Source organism: Sciurus vulgaris, assembly GCF_902686455.1.
Source record: "Sciurus vulgaris genome assembly, chromosome: 16".
Classification (NCBI taxonomy): Eukaryota; Metazoa; Chordata; class Mammalia; order Rodentia; family Sciuridae; genus Sciurus; species Sciurus vulgaris.
The window spans coordinates 5,959,361-5,972,128 of record NC_136477.1 but is presented as its reverse complement, the minus strand read 5'-3'; the positions used below and the strand labels follow the sequence as shown (position 1 = coordinate 5,972,128).

At 47.0% G+C, this 12,768-nt stretch overlaps 1 pseudogene across 1 annotated transcript; it reads right to left on the bottom strand.

Annotated features, from left to right (window-relative positions):
- Positions 1-9,617: 9,617 nt before the first annotated feature.
- Positions 9,618-10,838, bottom strand: LOC306646504 (RNA ligase 1-like; annotated as a pseudogene). The gene has a single exon. The product of its transcript is annotated as an RNA ligase 1-like (transcript).
- Positions 10,839-12,768: the final 1,930 nt, after the last annotated feature.

Genomic DNA, 12,768 nt, shown 5'->3' with positions numbered 1-12,768 from the left:
TCCCCATTGACCTGACCCCTGCCCCCCAGCCCTGTTGCTCTGCTCTGTACCTCACATTCAAATACAAGATTAGGGAAACTTCCAAAACGAAGGGCAGAGATGAGGATAAACATGGTGGGGGCTCACGAAACCAAAATCACGCAAGAAGAAAACAACAAAAGCAACACCACCCTATCGCTGTTGTTTTTTTGCAGGGCTGGGGATTGAACCCAGGGCCTCCAGCATGCTGGGCAAGCACCCTACCACTGAGCGACATCCCCAAGTCCTGCTGGTCACAGAAAGGAAAGGACTCAATTTCAAAAACAGCCAGAGGAGCCCTCAGGGTCAAGTTGGCTGTTTTCTTATTTTACTTGATGGGGGCTGGGAGGGACCCAGGTCCAGGCGGGGGGTAGTGGATGGTAAGGGTGGGAGATGTACGGCCAGGATCTTGCAGAGAGCTGGAGTGGGAAACGGCACATGCATCAAGCAACGTGGGTGGATCTTCCAAGGCGCTCCTGCCTGGCCCAGTGTGGCCGTCCACCGTGTGTCCGCCCAGTGCTGAGCGGGCGCACCCATGGTCTGTCCCCAGGCGGTATATTATCAGGCCACAGAAGGAACGGAAGCCCTGCAACACATACAATGTGTGGATGGACATGAGAACATTCCGCTAAGTGAAAGAAGGCAGACACAAAGGCCCCAAAACACGTGACTCCACTGACGTGACACAGCATAGGCCACTCTGGAGGGACAGGAAGGGCAGCGTGTTAGCCAGGGTTGAAGGAGAGTGGCACCCTGGGTGACTTCGGCTAAGAGGCTGGGTTCCTTTTTCAGGTAGTGACAAGCGTTCTGGAGTTGAACGGCAGAGGTGGCCGCACACTCTTGTGGGCATACCAAAAAACCACCAAAGCGGACACTCGGAGGGCGAATTTTATGGTATGCGAATGATATCTCAAAGAACAAAATGTGTAGCTTCGGAACCACACAAAAACAATGCCAAGAGAGAAAGAGAGAAACAAGGGGAGATAAACAGGGCACGGTGGCATGGCCTCTCTTCCTAGCTACTCGGTGGGGAGGCTGAGGAAGGAGGATCTCCAGGTCAAGGTCAGCCTCAGCAACAGTGAGATCCTGTCTCAAGATAGAAAAGAAAAAGGAACTGGGTAGAGCACTTGCCTAGTATGCTTGAGGCGCGCCCCAGTTTCAGTCCCCAGTACTAAAAAAGAGAGGAGGTGGGGGGAAAAGGAGAATGTAAAACCATGTAGGTAAATGGAAAATACAAAAGCAGCATACATCCAGCAGAATCAGGAACAAAGGAAAGGATACGCGTCCAACTTTCGAGCAAGGTTGCCTGGGGTGGAGGACAAAGGGAATAACCGGAGCCATGAGCTGCTCGAGCCCTCCTCCCACGCAGCCACCAGGACAGAAGGTCAATGGCTTGAAGGAAAAAGCCTAAAGGAAACAAAAAAGAAAGAAAAACCAAGAGGCAACTTGTAAGCTGCCTGAAAAACCAGAGGAAAGAATATTTCCTACTGAATATCTTACATTTCCCAAAATCGAAACTGAGAAAAGGAAATGGTCAGAAGCGTTCAAAAAACCTTAATTACGTGGCTGGGATTGGACCAGGGCCTTGTGTAGCCTGGGCAAGTGCTCCCCCACTGAGCGGGACCCCAGCCCAACCTGGTTGCTGAAGAGAGCAAAAGGAAAGGAAATAATACTGGTTTTAACGAGGGTGACAAAGAACAAACCCATACAGGAAGCTGGAATTTATAGAGAGATAAAAAACCAGGGGCTGGGGATGTGGCTCGGCGCAGATCACCGGCCCAGATCACCGGCCCAGCACCGGCGAGGCCCTGGGTTCCACCAGCACCAAAACCCCAAACGGAACACCAAAACCAAACAACTGAAGACAGGCAGGAGAGGCGGCCAGGGGGTCAATGAGGAAGCGGAGTTTTGGGAAAGACCTAAAAAGAGGTGATCCAGGGCTGGGGATGCAGCTCAGCTGGCAGAGTGCTGGCCTCGCCAGCACAAGGCCCTGGGTTCAATCCCCAGCACGGCCAAACGAAGGCCGAAGAATTTTAAGAAGGCAGAAAGTAAAGGAGATTCGGAACAAACAGAAGGAGACATGGTCAAAGAGTGAAATAAGAATTCTCCACACCACTCCAGGAAGCAGGAGGAAAAGCACACCCTGTGAATTTACCCAGTTCAGCTTGATTAACGACCCTGGGAGAACGAGGTGCGCTGGGCATGCCTGTCCTGCTGGAGGATCCCGAGTTCAAGGCTAGCCTCAGCCGCTGCGAGGCTCTCAGCAACTCAGCGAGACCCCGACTCAAAATAAAAAATTAAAAAAGAACGGGGATGTAGCTCGATGGTAGAGCACCCCTGGTTTTAATTGCCAGTATCAAAACCAAACAATCGAGATCGTAGAAGAGGTTAACTGAGTGGCTAAAGAATCACAATGAAAAAGCTTTTCTATATTTAAAAATATCTGAATTGCTTAAACTATTCCATAGAAAAAAATGCAGAAAATTCCCCCAATTAATTGATAATTTCAGCTTATAAATTTGATTTCATGACTTCAATTCTAAAACGTGATAATACAGGACGGAAAAGTACAGATCTATGTCACTTGAGGATATAGATGGAAGCTGGGCTCAAGGGCACTCGGCTGTCATCCCAGCTTCTCAGGAGGCTGACACAGGAGAATTGCAAGCTCCAGGCCAGCCGGGGCTGCTTAGTGAGATCCTGTCACAAAATCAAGAGGAGGGGATTCAGCTCAGCAGCAAAGCGTTTGTCTCGTGTGCACAAGGCCCAGAGTTCAGTCCTTGGCCCAGAAAAAAATGCAAAGCAAATAAATGAAAATAAAAAGGACTGGGGATGAGGCTGGGTGGTAGAGTATCCCTGGGTTCAATGCCCAGTGCCATAGATGTACAGATATAGAGATATAGAGATATAGATAGATAGATAGATAATAGCAAAGAGTACCTCATAACATGCCAAATGAAAAACTGGACATACCTTTATTTTCAGATCAGTCCATGGAAAAGCCTTCTATCAAATTAAACTAGGAAAACAACATGATCCTATTAATCTATACTACAGAGCATTTGATCAAATTCAGCATCCGTTTCTAATAGAAGCAAGGGTTGGGGGTGTCACGCAATGGTAAAGTGCGTCCCTAGGCCCTGGGTTTGATTCCCAACATTTCAAAAATAAACAAGTAGATAAATAAGTAAATATGTAAATGTTCAACCCCAGGGCTGCAGATACCCTAGCACCCTGTCTACCAGTTCCAAAGAAAGAATGTGAAGGACTCAGCGCAGGGGGTCTGGACATGTGATTACTCACGCGGGCTCAGAGGCGCAGGCTGGGGTACTGTGGAGGGCCGCACCACGCCCACAAGCAGGGCGAACACAGGGCGGGTGGCCCGCCCACTCGCAGGCCAGGCAGAACTCTTCTCGGGGATTTCTGACTGCATTCTTTTACCTGACACCAAGGTCGCTCTGCTTTGATCCTCACCCAAAGACAAAGGCCGGGCCAGCTCCCCCTCTCCACTGCCTGGTTATCACCGTCTTTACGGTCCTGCTTACTCCACGCAAGCTTTCCCAGCCTCTGACCAGAGTTTGCCCCATCAAAAGCTACATAAATAAATAACACTTAAAAATAAATAAATGAAATAAAAGTGAGGTGTGAGTCAAAAAGAGAAAAAGTTCCTTAAACACAATAAAAACAATTTCCCTAAAGGTAACAATGAATATTACACAAAATTGGTAAAAAAAGACCCAGAGGCCAACTTTTACTATCATTACCAAACTTTGTCTTGGAGAATTTAACAAATGCAGTAAAAAAAGAAAGAACTTAAAATGAGAAAAAAAAAAAAAAAAAAAAAGAGGCAAAGAGTTACTTTTTGCTGACTGTAGAAAACTCAAGAAATTCTGTACCAAAAAATAACATTTCTCTATTCCAGCAATAAAAAATTGGAAATGGAAGTGAGGAAATATTCCATCCACCAATGACAAGCTACGAGCTGCCTGCAAATTAATTTAATGAAACAAGCACAGATAATATATAAGTAAAATTATGAAAGTCCATTGAAAGAGTTGAAGTAAGGTCTGACACTCTGAAAAGCCACACCATTTCTTGGAAGGGATGACACTGATATAATTGACAAAATATGAATTCTCCACATCTTAGTGTAATCCAGTTAAGGAATTGCATTTAGCATCATGATGGGAAAGGAACAATTCTTCTTGAATCGGGTAAAAAATGTGTGGAGGAGTAACTGACACAAATGTATACAAGAATGGGTGAACCAATGGGTGAGTTATTAAAGTGAAACAAATGAGTTAGGTGAACAGCAAATGACCAGAAAAGTAGGAGGACATCCCAGCAGAGATGTGATTCTGTATGTGGAAATGGTGATACTGTGGTTCATTTTCTGTTGCTGTAACAGAAGCCCACAGGCAGGGTGATTAATAAAGAAAAGAGGTTTACTTAGCTCATGGTGCTGGAGGCTGAGAAGTTCAAGCGCATCTGGTAAGGGCCTTCCTGCTGCATCACGACATGGTTGGAGGGTGTCCCATGGGGAGACAGCAAGTGTGCCAGGGAGCCAGAGTGACTTCCATGACAGAGCCACTTCCATGATAATCCACTAATCCATGAACAGAGTGATCTGCTCACGAGAGTGGAGCCCTCCACCTCCACCTCTTAAATATATCCGTGTATGACTTTGGGGAATTAAGTTGTCAAATCATAAGATTGGAGTGACACATAGGAGCCATAGCCAGTAGTATTTTAATTCCCAGGGAATAAGGTGTATCAGTCAGCTTCGTGTCATTATAATAAAATTTTCTTGTACAAAATCTTTGGAGTCTGGCGCATGCCGCACTTAGATCTCGTTTTTTGGACTGGCCTCTCTGAAAGGCTGGGCAGCCACCCGCATGGCATGGCCTCCCTCCTACAGGCAGTGCAGCGCTGAGGACAATCTCTGCTAAATCGTGAGTGCCCTCTAGTGACAAACTCGATGAACTCCACCCTTCTTGGCAACAAAGTTCTCAAACTTAATTTGACCGTGCGGCTCCCTCCCTAGAAACCTCCGTAGCTCCCAGCTGCCTCCAGGTCACTTCCATGCTCCTGGCTTTCAAGACCCTGCTCAATCTGAGTCCTTCTCAGCCCTCGGAGCACTTTCCACTCCTTTCCCCCAGCCACACCTGACTTGCCCACCCATCACTCATTCCTTCCGTGAGCATTTACTAAGCACTGGGGGATGCCCCGGCACACGCACACCTTCTGACTCAGTCATGCTTGCACTTCTGGCCTTGGCAATTTGCACTTAATCCTCTTAATTCTTGACCTCAGTCTTCTTCTCTGACCCTGAACCTCATACCTTCCTTGTAGGGTTATTACGCAGGGGGTACTCTGTATAATAATGAACGCAAAGCACCTGGCACCCAGTAAGTGCTTAAAAATGTTAATTCCCTTGTAACACCCTTGAGGCTCCAGGCAGAGCCGGAGCTGCAGATGGCGCCTTCGCCACCAGGAATGGACCACACAGAGGAGGGAGTCTGGGTGGATCCTGGTGTCCCTGATCAGTGGGTGCAGATGCCAGGGCTCGAAGTGGGTGCTGAGGTCCTCCCTCCTCCCAGCGAGACCAGTCCATGCCCAGCCCCATGGTCCCAATGTTTGCAGAACCCAACTGCAGGCACCACCTGTATTGAAGTCCTCCAAGGCTCCCAGTTCTGTGACATCACCTCTGGAAGGTGCATTCGTGCGTCCTTGACTGTTTCTAGGAACTGGCTGACCCTGGGAGGGGCTAGATGTCAAAGAATCAGAATACAGAAAATTAAAAGGACATGCTAAACACAGGCGCAGACAAGCAGAGAGGAAGAGTGGGCGAAGACGCGGGGAGAAGAAGGTGGCTATCGATGACCCAAGGAACGCCAGAGGCCACCAGAAGCTACAGGAGAGGCCTGGAGCAGGTCCTCTGTCCCAGTCTTCAGAGGAACCAACCCTGCAGACCCCTCAATTTTAGACCTCAAGCCTCCAAAACTGAGACGACACATTTCTCTGGCTCTAAGCCACCAGTTTATGGGGTTTGGGAACCGGCATCCCTAAGAAGCAAACACAAAAGCTTTCTGGAGGGCAGTTTTATAATAATCGCACATGTGTTCTTTACTCGTGAATCAAAACGAGGCCCGCTCACGCTCCACTGCATAGATACCCACTGTATGTGGGCATACGCACCCACCCATGGGAGGGCCCTGGGGGTGTTGCCACCTTTTGGTTATGGCGAGTCGTGCTGCTATGGACACCAGGTGCAGGTATCTTGTTCGGATCCTATAATCATTCCAGGTGTGCATGCCTAGGCGGGAACGGCTGGAACACAGGGTACCACGGCAACTGCCCCATCTTACACGCTCACTCACAGCACCGTTTCACCCACACTTGCCATTTTCCACTTTATCGATGATGGCATCCTGGTGGGTATGAGGAGCATCTCCCTGGGGCCAAGCCTCCTGCCTTCCGCCCTACAGCACGGCTTCCCCTTGTCTTCTCCTGCGAAGAGTCTCCTGAGACTTCCTCTGTATCCTCTAATTCCTGACCTTCTGGGCGTGGCTAGTGCAAGTCCTGTCCCAGGGAGGGGCGTCTGAGGGCCAGGACTCCTGTCTGTCTTCAGGTGGAAACATGTGCCTCTCCTCATCCCCTCTGCTCCCTTTTTCTCTCTCTAGAATGTTCAGATTTCCTCTCTGCTTGGGGTTCCTGCCTCTGACTTCCAAGTGTGTTTGTGGCCAACGATGCTTCATCCTCGCCTGCCCAGCATGGCCGTCTGTGTCGGTCAGCTTTGCGTTACTGTAATGAAATACCTGAAGCAGCCAACTTCATAGAGAGAATGGTTTTTCAACTCACAATTCTGGAGGTTCAAATCCAAGATTGGGTGACTCCCATTTGTTTGGGTCTATGGTGGGGGTGCTGATGTCAATGGTGGGAGGGAGCAGTCACAAATCTAACCAAGGATAGAGACAAGCTGAGAGACTCAGGCCCCACAGTCCCTTTTGAGGACATGCCCCCAATTACCTAAGGGCCTCCCATTAGGCCACGCCTCTTAAAGCTACATAGCACCTCCATGGAGACCTGACCTTCACCTGTGGGCCTTTGGTGGATGCTGTCCATATTTGAACACATCACACTCAATGAAAAAAAAAAAAAAACAACAGATTAAAAGGCCACATTCTGCACGCCTTCATTTATATGATCACCCAGGGTAGGCAAACCCACTGAGATAGAAACTAGGTTAGTGACTGTCAGGGACAGGAAGAGGTCTGGAGAGAGACCGCTAATCTGCAGAGTTTCCTTTTGGGGTGATGAAAACCTCTTGGAACAAGATAGGGGAAGTGTTTGAAGAAGAGCGTGAATATATTAAGGGCACTGAGTGGCGCACCTTAAAATGACAGCTTGTATGTTATGTGAATTTTACCTCAATAAAAGGAAATGGGAAATAAAAGACAATCACCGATTGAATTTACAGAAAATAATTTTTTTCTCACAGAGGAAAAAAGGAAAGTACCGAACAATGTACAAAGTTGCTTGTGTTTGTGTTAGTTTTTTTTCCCTCACGGTGCTGTGGATCAACGCAGGGGCCTTGCACACACTGGTAAGCCCTGTACCCCTCTGCTAATTTCATAAGAACAATACGTGCACATATCTCAAGCATCCACAGGCTCCTCCCACCTTCCCCTGCAGGAGACTGAGGCTGAGTTGGGATGGGGAGACCCCAGGCACGGGGAAGGGTCTCAGTTCATTTTCTGCTGCTGCAAGTGAATACTGTGGACCAAGTAACATAAAAAATAGAGGTTCCTTGAGCTCCTGATTCCTGAGTCTGGAAAGAAAGCCAGCAGGTGCCAGCCTCCGGTGGGGACTCCTTCCTGCATCCTCATCTGTGGAGGGACAGCAAGCCACTGGCACCTCCCTCCCACCCTCTTCTTATGAAACCACTAAGGTAGTCAGGTGCGGAGGCCTGCACCTGTGGTCCCAGTTACTCAGGAGGCTGAGGCAGGAGGATCACTTGATTCTGGGAGTTCAAGGTCAGCCTAGGCAACAAAGCGAGATCCTACTTTAAAAAAAAAAAAAAGTCACCAATTCCATGTTGGGGGGGCGCACCTCCAAATCTCCTAGAGGCCCTGCCTCCAAACACCGTTAACAGGGCTTATATAGCTCTTTACAGTTGTTAAGATATTAAGTTTTGGGTCACAATTGGAACAGTGTCTTTAAATATCTTTTAAAATTCTTTTTTGGAAATCTTCCTCTAAGGTTATAGTTCACTTAAATTTTTTTCTGTGCTTTATGTACTTTAAGATTCCACCAACAGAAAAAAGGGGCCTGGATAATTATCTGGTGATCACTGGCTATTTAAAATAGCCAGTAAAGCCCAGTTTCTCTCTTTACCAGATGCCTAACTTTTAGTAAAGGAGAAATCCCAAGGTTTCTCTGGTCATAAATATGCTTAATAAGAACTTAGTCATTATTCATCAAAAAGTATATATTTGTAATAAAAAATAAAAATGAAGCACAAAACGAAAAATCTTAAACCAGAATAAATTCAGTGTTGTGAATACAGAAGTTCACTTTTGATTGACTTATTGATAGTTCCTGGTGTGATTTTAAGGAAAAATTAAATCTCACTCTTAGAGTTAATTAACAAATTTTAAAGGCTAAAACATAATTTACAGACTATATCATTTAATTTGGCAGTTAACAAGTTCTTTATCCTGTACAATAAAACCTTATTAACAAAATATTATGAAAATATTTCTGCCTTTTTAACTGTATTCGACTTCAAGTTATTTTATCTTTTATTCTCTTCAGTTCAAACCTAAAACATGCTATTTCTATGTGCAACTTTTAAAATTAATATGTTTCTAATAGGAGGAAATAAAAAAGCTGAAAAAAGAACTGGAAAATTTCGATCCTTCATTTTTTGAAGAAATTGAAGATCTAAAGTATAATTACAAAGAAGAAGTGAAAAAAAATATTCTCTTAGAAGAGAAGTTAAAAAACCTTTCTGAACAATTTGGATTAAGTAGCTCTGTTCCTACTTCTGAACAGTCCAAAGATGAAGAAAGTCCTGTTAATTTCCCCATTTATTGAAGGCCTTATGTAATTGTATTTATTAGCTTTTGATTAATTTTATGTTTCATCTGTAAATCAAGCAAGTCTGTGAACCAAAAATTTTCCTTCTTAATATATTCTACTTTTACTTAAAATTGAAAATTTTAGTAAATTATAGAAAATTTTCAACTTATTAGAAAAATATATTTTTGAAGACTTTAAAAGTTATGACCATAGAATAGATAATAAACTATGGTGAATTTCTCTACACTCATAATGTCTTAAGTTTTTAAAAAAGTGTGAGGGTAAACTTTAACAATTTTAACATTTAGAATTTATATATAATTATTTAAGATTGTCAAGTGCTACAAGTACTATGATCTGTATATACAGCCATTAAGATATAAGATTAAGATGTACATTTTCTGCTTTTTTTTTTTTTTTTTTTTTTTTTTTTTGTGGTACTGGGGATTTGAACCCAGGGCCTTGTGCTTGCAAGGCAAGTTCTCTACCAACTGAGCTATATCCCCAGCAAGATGTACATTTTGTTAAATGTCTAGCAAGATTAAATTGAGCTCAAGATATTTAAAGTATTGATAAAAACATTATTAGTTTAATTGTCATCTTTAAATTATCACCCAGTTACAGTGGACAGAATCAAATTACATAAGCTTGGGGAGCTTTCTGTTCATTACATTTTTATATTCAGAGGTTACAATTAATGTGTTGATTCTAAATTAAAATTTGAATAGGTATTTGCAACTGGAAAATTTCTTCAAATGCTAGAGGACAATGATGTTTCACAGTAGACAACAGTAAACTTCATTTTTACTTTTTAACATGGCAGAATATTCAAGATTTGAACATAACAAATGTAATTTTAATTGCATTTTCATTATACATCAAGTATTATGTCTTTGAGTCTACCAAATTTCTGGTTATCTATTTTCGAAAAACGACTAAACAAACATTAGTATCAAAGGCATAGTCATATTTGTTCAGGTTCATGTTGATAATAACGGGTTTTGAATTCATATAAGTATCTGGAATTGGCCAGCATAAACCAAGATGATGGCGATGGACCTTAATTAAGCAGCCATCATGGCAGTGCCACACTATTCCTTCAATTTTACCCTCTCTGCAACCTTCAAACCAAGACAACAGATCATTGTGCTTCAATGTAGGCAGATTTTTTATTTGAAATGCTCCATGTGGTACAAGAAGATGTAATGGATGTTTCTTGTTTCCTAACCCATACGGGTTTCCATTGATATTTGTTCCTATAAGCTCCAGTGTTTGTTCTAAGAGATCCGAGAGTGGCACTGCACTAATTTCCAAAAGTCCTGGATCATCAGGGCAATGCTTTAGTACCAGAGCAATTTCAAATTCATAATTAACTACAGAGGAATGCCAGCAATACTGTTTGTTGTTTTTCTCTATTGGTACCCAACCTTTTGAGTTTTCTTTTGAATGTAGAAAATTTTTAAATCTCTTGTCAGCTTGTTTGTTGGGTTTTCTATCTAGTCTAGCCCAAAGGTATGGCTGATCTGATGCTCCCTTTTGGCGGAAGGCTCATCTTTCACCTCCGTCACAAACACACACGGCATTTTCCGCTGCACGGAGCCCAAGCGTCTCATGGTGGGCCTCAAAGGCAGTGGGCAACCTCTCTGCCAAAACGCTGGGGGTCCGGACTACGGAGAGCAGCAGCACTCCTCCGCCGGCTCAGGCCACTCACACTCCTCGCCCACAAACGGCAACAGCGCCCTCAACAATTAAGTTTTGAGGGACATACCGGAACCATAGCGGGGAGAGTGTTCAGCTCTGTGCCCTGGGTTCAGACCCCTGTGCTCTTTCCTGGCCAGGGGTCCAGGTGATCACCCTGGTGGCTCTGAGCCTCGGCGTCCCCGTCTGCTCGGTGAGGTGACAGCAGAGCTGGCCTGTGGTCCTTGTGAGGGTCCAGCCGGCAGGCAGGGAGCAGCCCACTAATGGGGCGGAGGGGGAAGCTCCCAGGGCCGTCCTCTCCCCTGGCCCTCCTGGTCCAGCCTGGCCTCCTCCTCAGGGCTTTCCCCTGGTCTCCAGTCCCCCAGCCTCAGTCCCAGGCACCCTGCCAACCTCAGGCATGTGCTCAATCCTCCCTTCCACCAGCTGCTTCCTGAGCTCAGACAAAGAAGGCTCTGTCCCCAGGACACCCCGCCTGGCTGGCTTGTCGCCCCACACACCACAGACTGCAGCCACTGACCTCCCCGCCACGTCTCCCGGACCCGGGCCCAGCCTGCCTCCATCCTGCCCATGGACACTGGGGAGACACTCTGGGCAGCCGCAGTTGAGTCCCGTTGACAAGAGGGGGCTCTGAGACCACCGGGAAAGGGAGAGGAGCAGGGATGGGACTGGAGTGACTCAGTGACCTGAACAGGATGACCGTGGTGGGGGCAGGACTCCCGGTGACATTAATGGTGTGACAATGTGACAGCGGCAGGTGACAAAGTAATACTGGGAACTGGAACAATGGGGAGCCAGTTTGACAGCAACAGGTGACACTGAAATTTAGAAAAACAACCATGAGTGACAAAGGACCATGTGTATGACAGTGCCAGGTGACAGTGGGCACGGGTGCAGTGAGGTGGCAGGGGGAGGTGGAGGAGCACCCGTGCCTGATGTGAGAGGCAGCCCAGGGTTGGCACCACACGGCGGTGGCCCTTGCCAACCCTGCCATCGGCAGCTTGTCCCGAGTCTGAGAAATTCCCTTTGCAAGGCAGGTACCACCTCGCGGCCCCGTTTCCTCAGTTCCCTGCCACGAGATGGTGGCACATGCCCCGCGCCAGCCAGCAAATGCCTCCGTCTCCCCACAGAAGCTGGTGTCAGAGGCCCTGGGCCGGGTGGACTCCACTTTGCTGAGCTGCTCCTGGTTCCTAGAGTCTAGGAGCCTCCAGCAGCCTCAGCGCCTGGAGTCGGAGGTCTCCGCAGTGTTCCTGTGAGGCCAGAGCGGCGGAGGCTGCTGGCCGCAGATCTCCCAGCCTCCCAGAGGCTTCTACAGTGACTCAGAGCCCTTTCTGCTGGGACGGACTGGCCGGTGCCAACGTCCAACACTCTGGATGATCACCCTGACTGTTAGCAGTTGACAACATCACAGCAACAAAGGGAAGGTGCAGAGGTGACAAAGATGTCACGCACGCCACCGGCAGCAGGGTAGCCAGACAACAGCAAGGCATTGCCATGACAGGTGGCAGTGAGAGATGTCTGGGAACAGGAGCTGAGTGGTGGCGTCACTTTGATGGAGAGAGTGTGAGATGGGCTTTATCTTTGTCACTGTCCTGGGTTGGCACTGGGATACTGAGAGTCTGCGCAGATCTTGGATGTCCCTTTGTGACGGTGTGACACATGTGGACCCTGTCAGTGGGATCAAATTGATAAGAGCAGCAATGTAACAGACCAGAGCGGTCCGCCCCACGGGAGGCAGAACCACAGGACGCGCAGGGTGTGCTGGCGTGGACGGAGTCGGGGGCTAAGGACAGCAAGTGCCCACGCTGCTGTCACCGTCATGGAATGCGGGATTCCAGCAGCTCTGCGCCCTCTGTCTGCCACACTCCAGGGCTCCCTCGCCCTCTCTTCCAGAGAGCCGGGAAGGCTTCCCAAACCATCGCCTGTGCTCCACTCCTCCAGAAGAGCCCTCCTCTGGGCTTCGCCACTGCT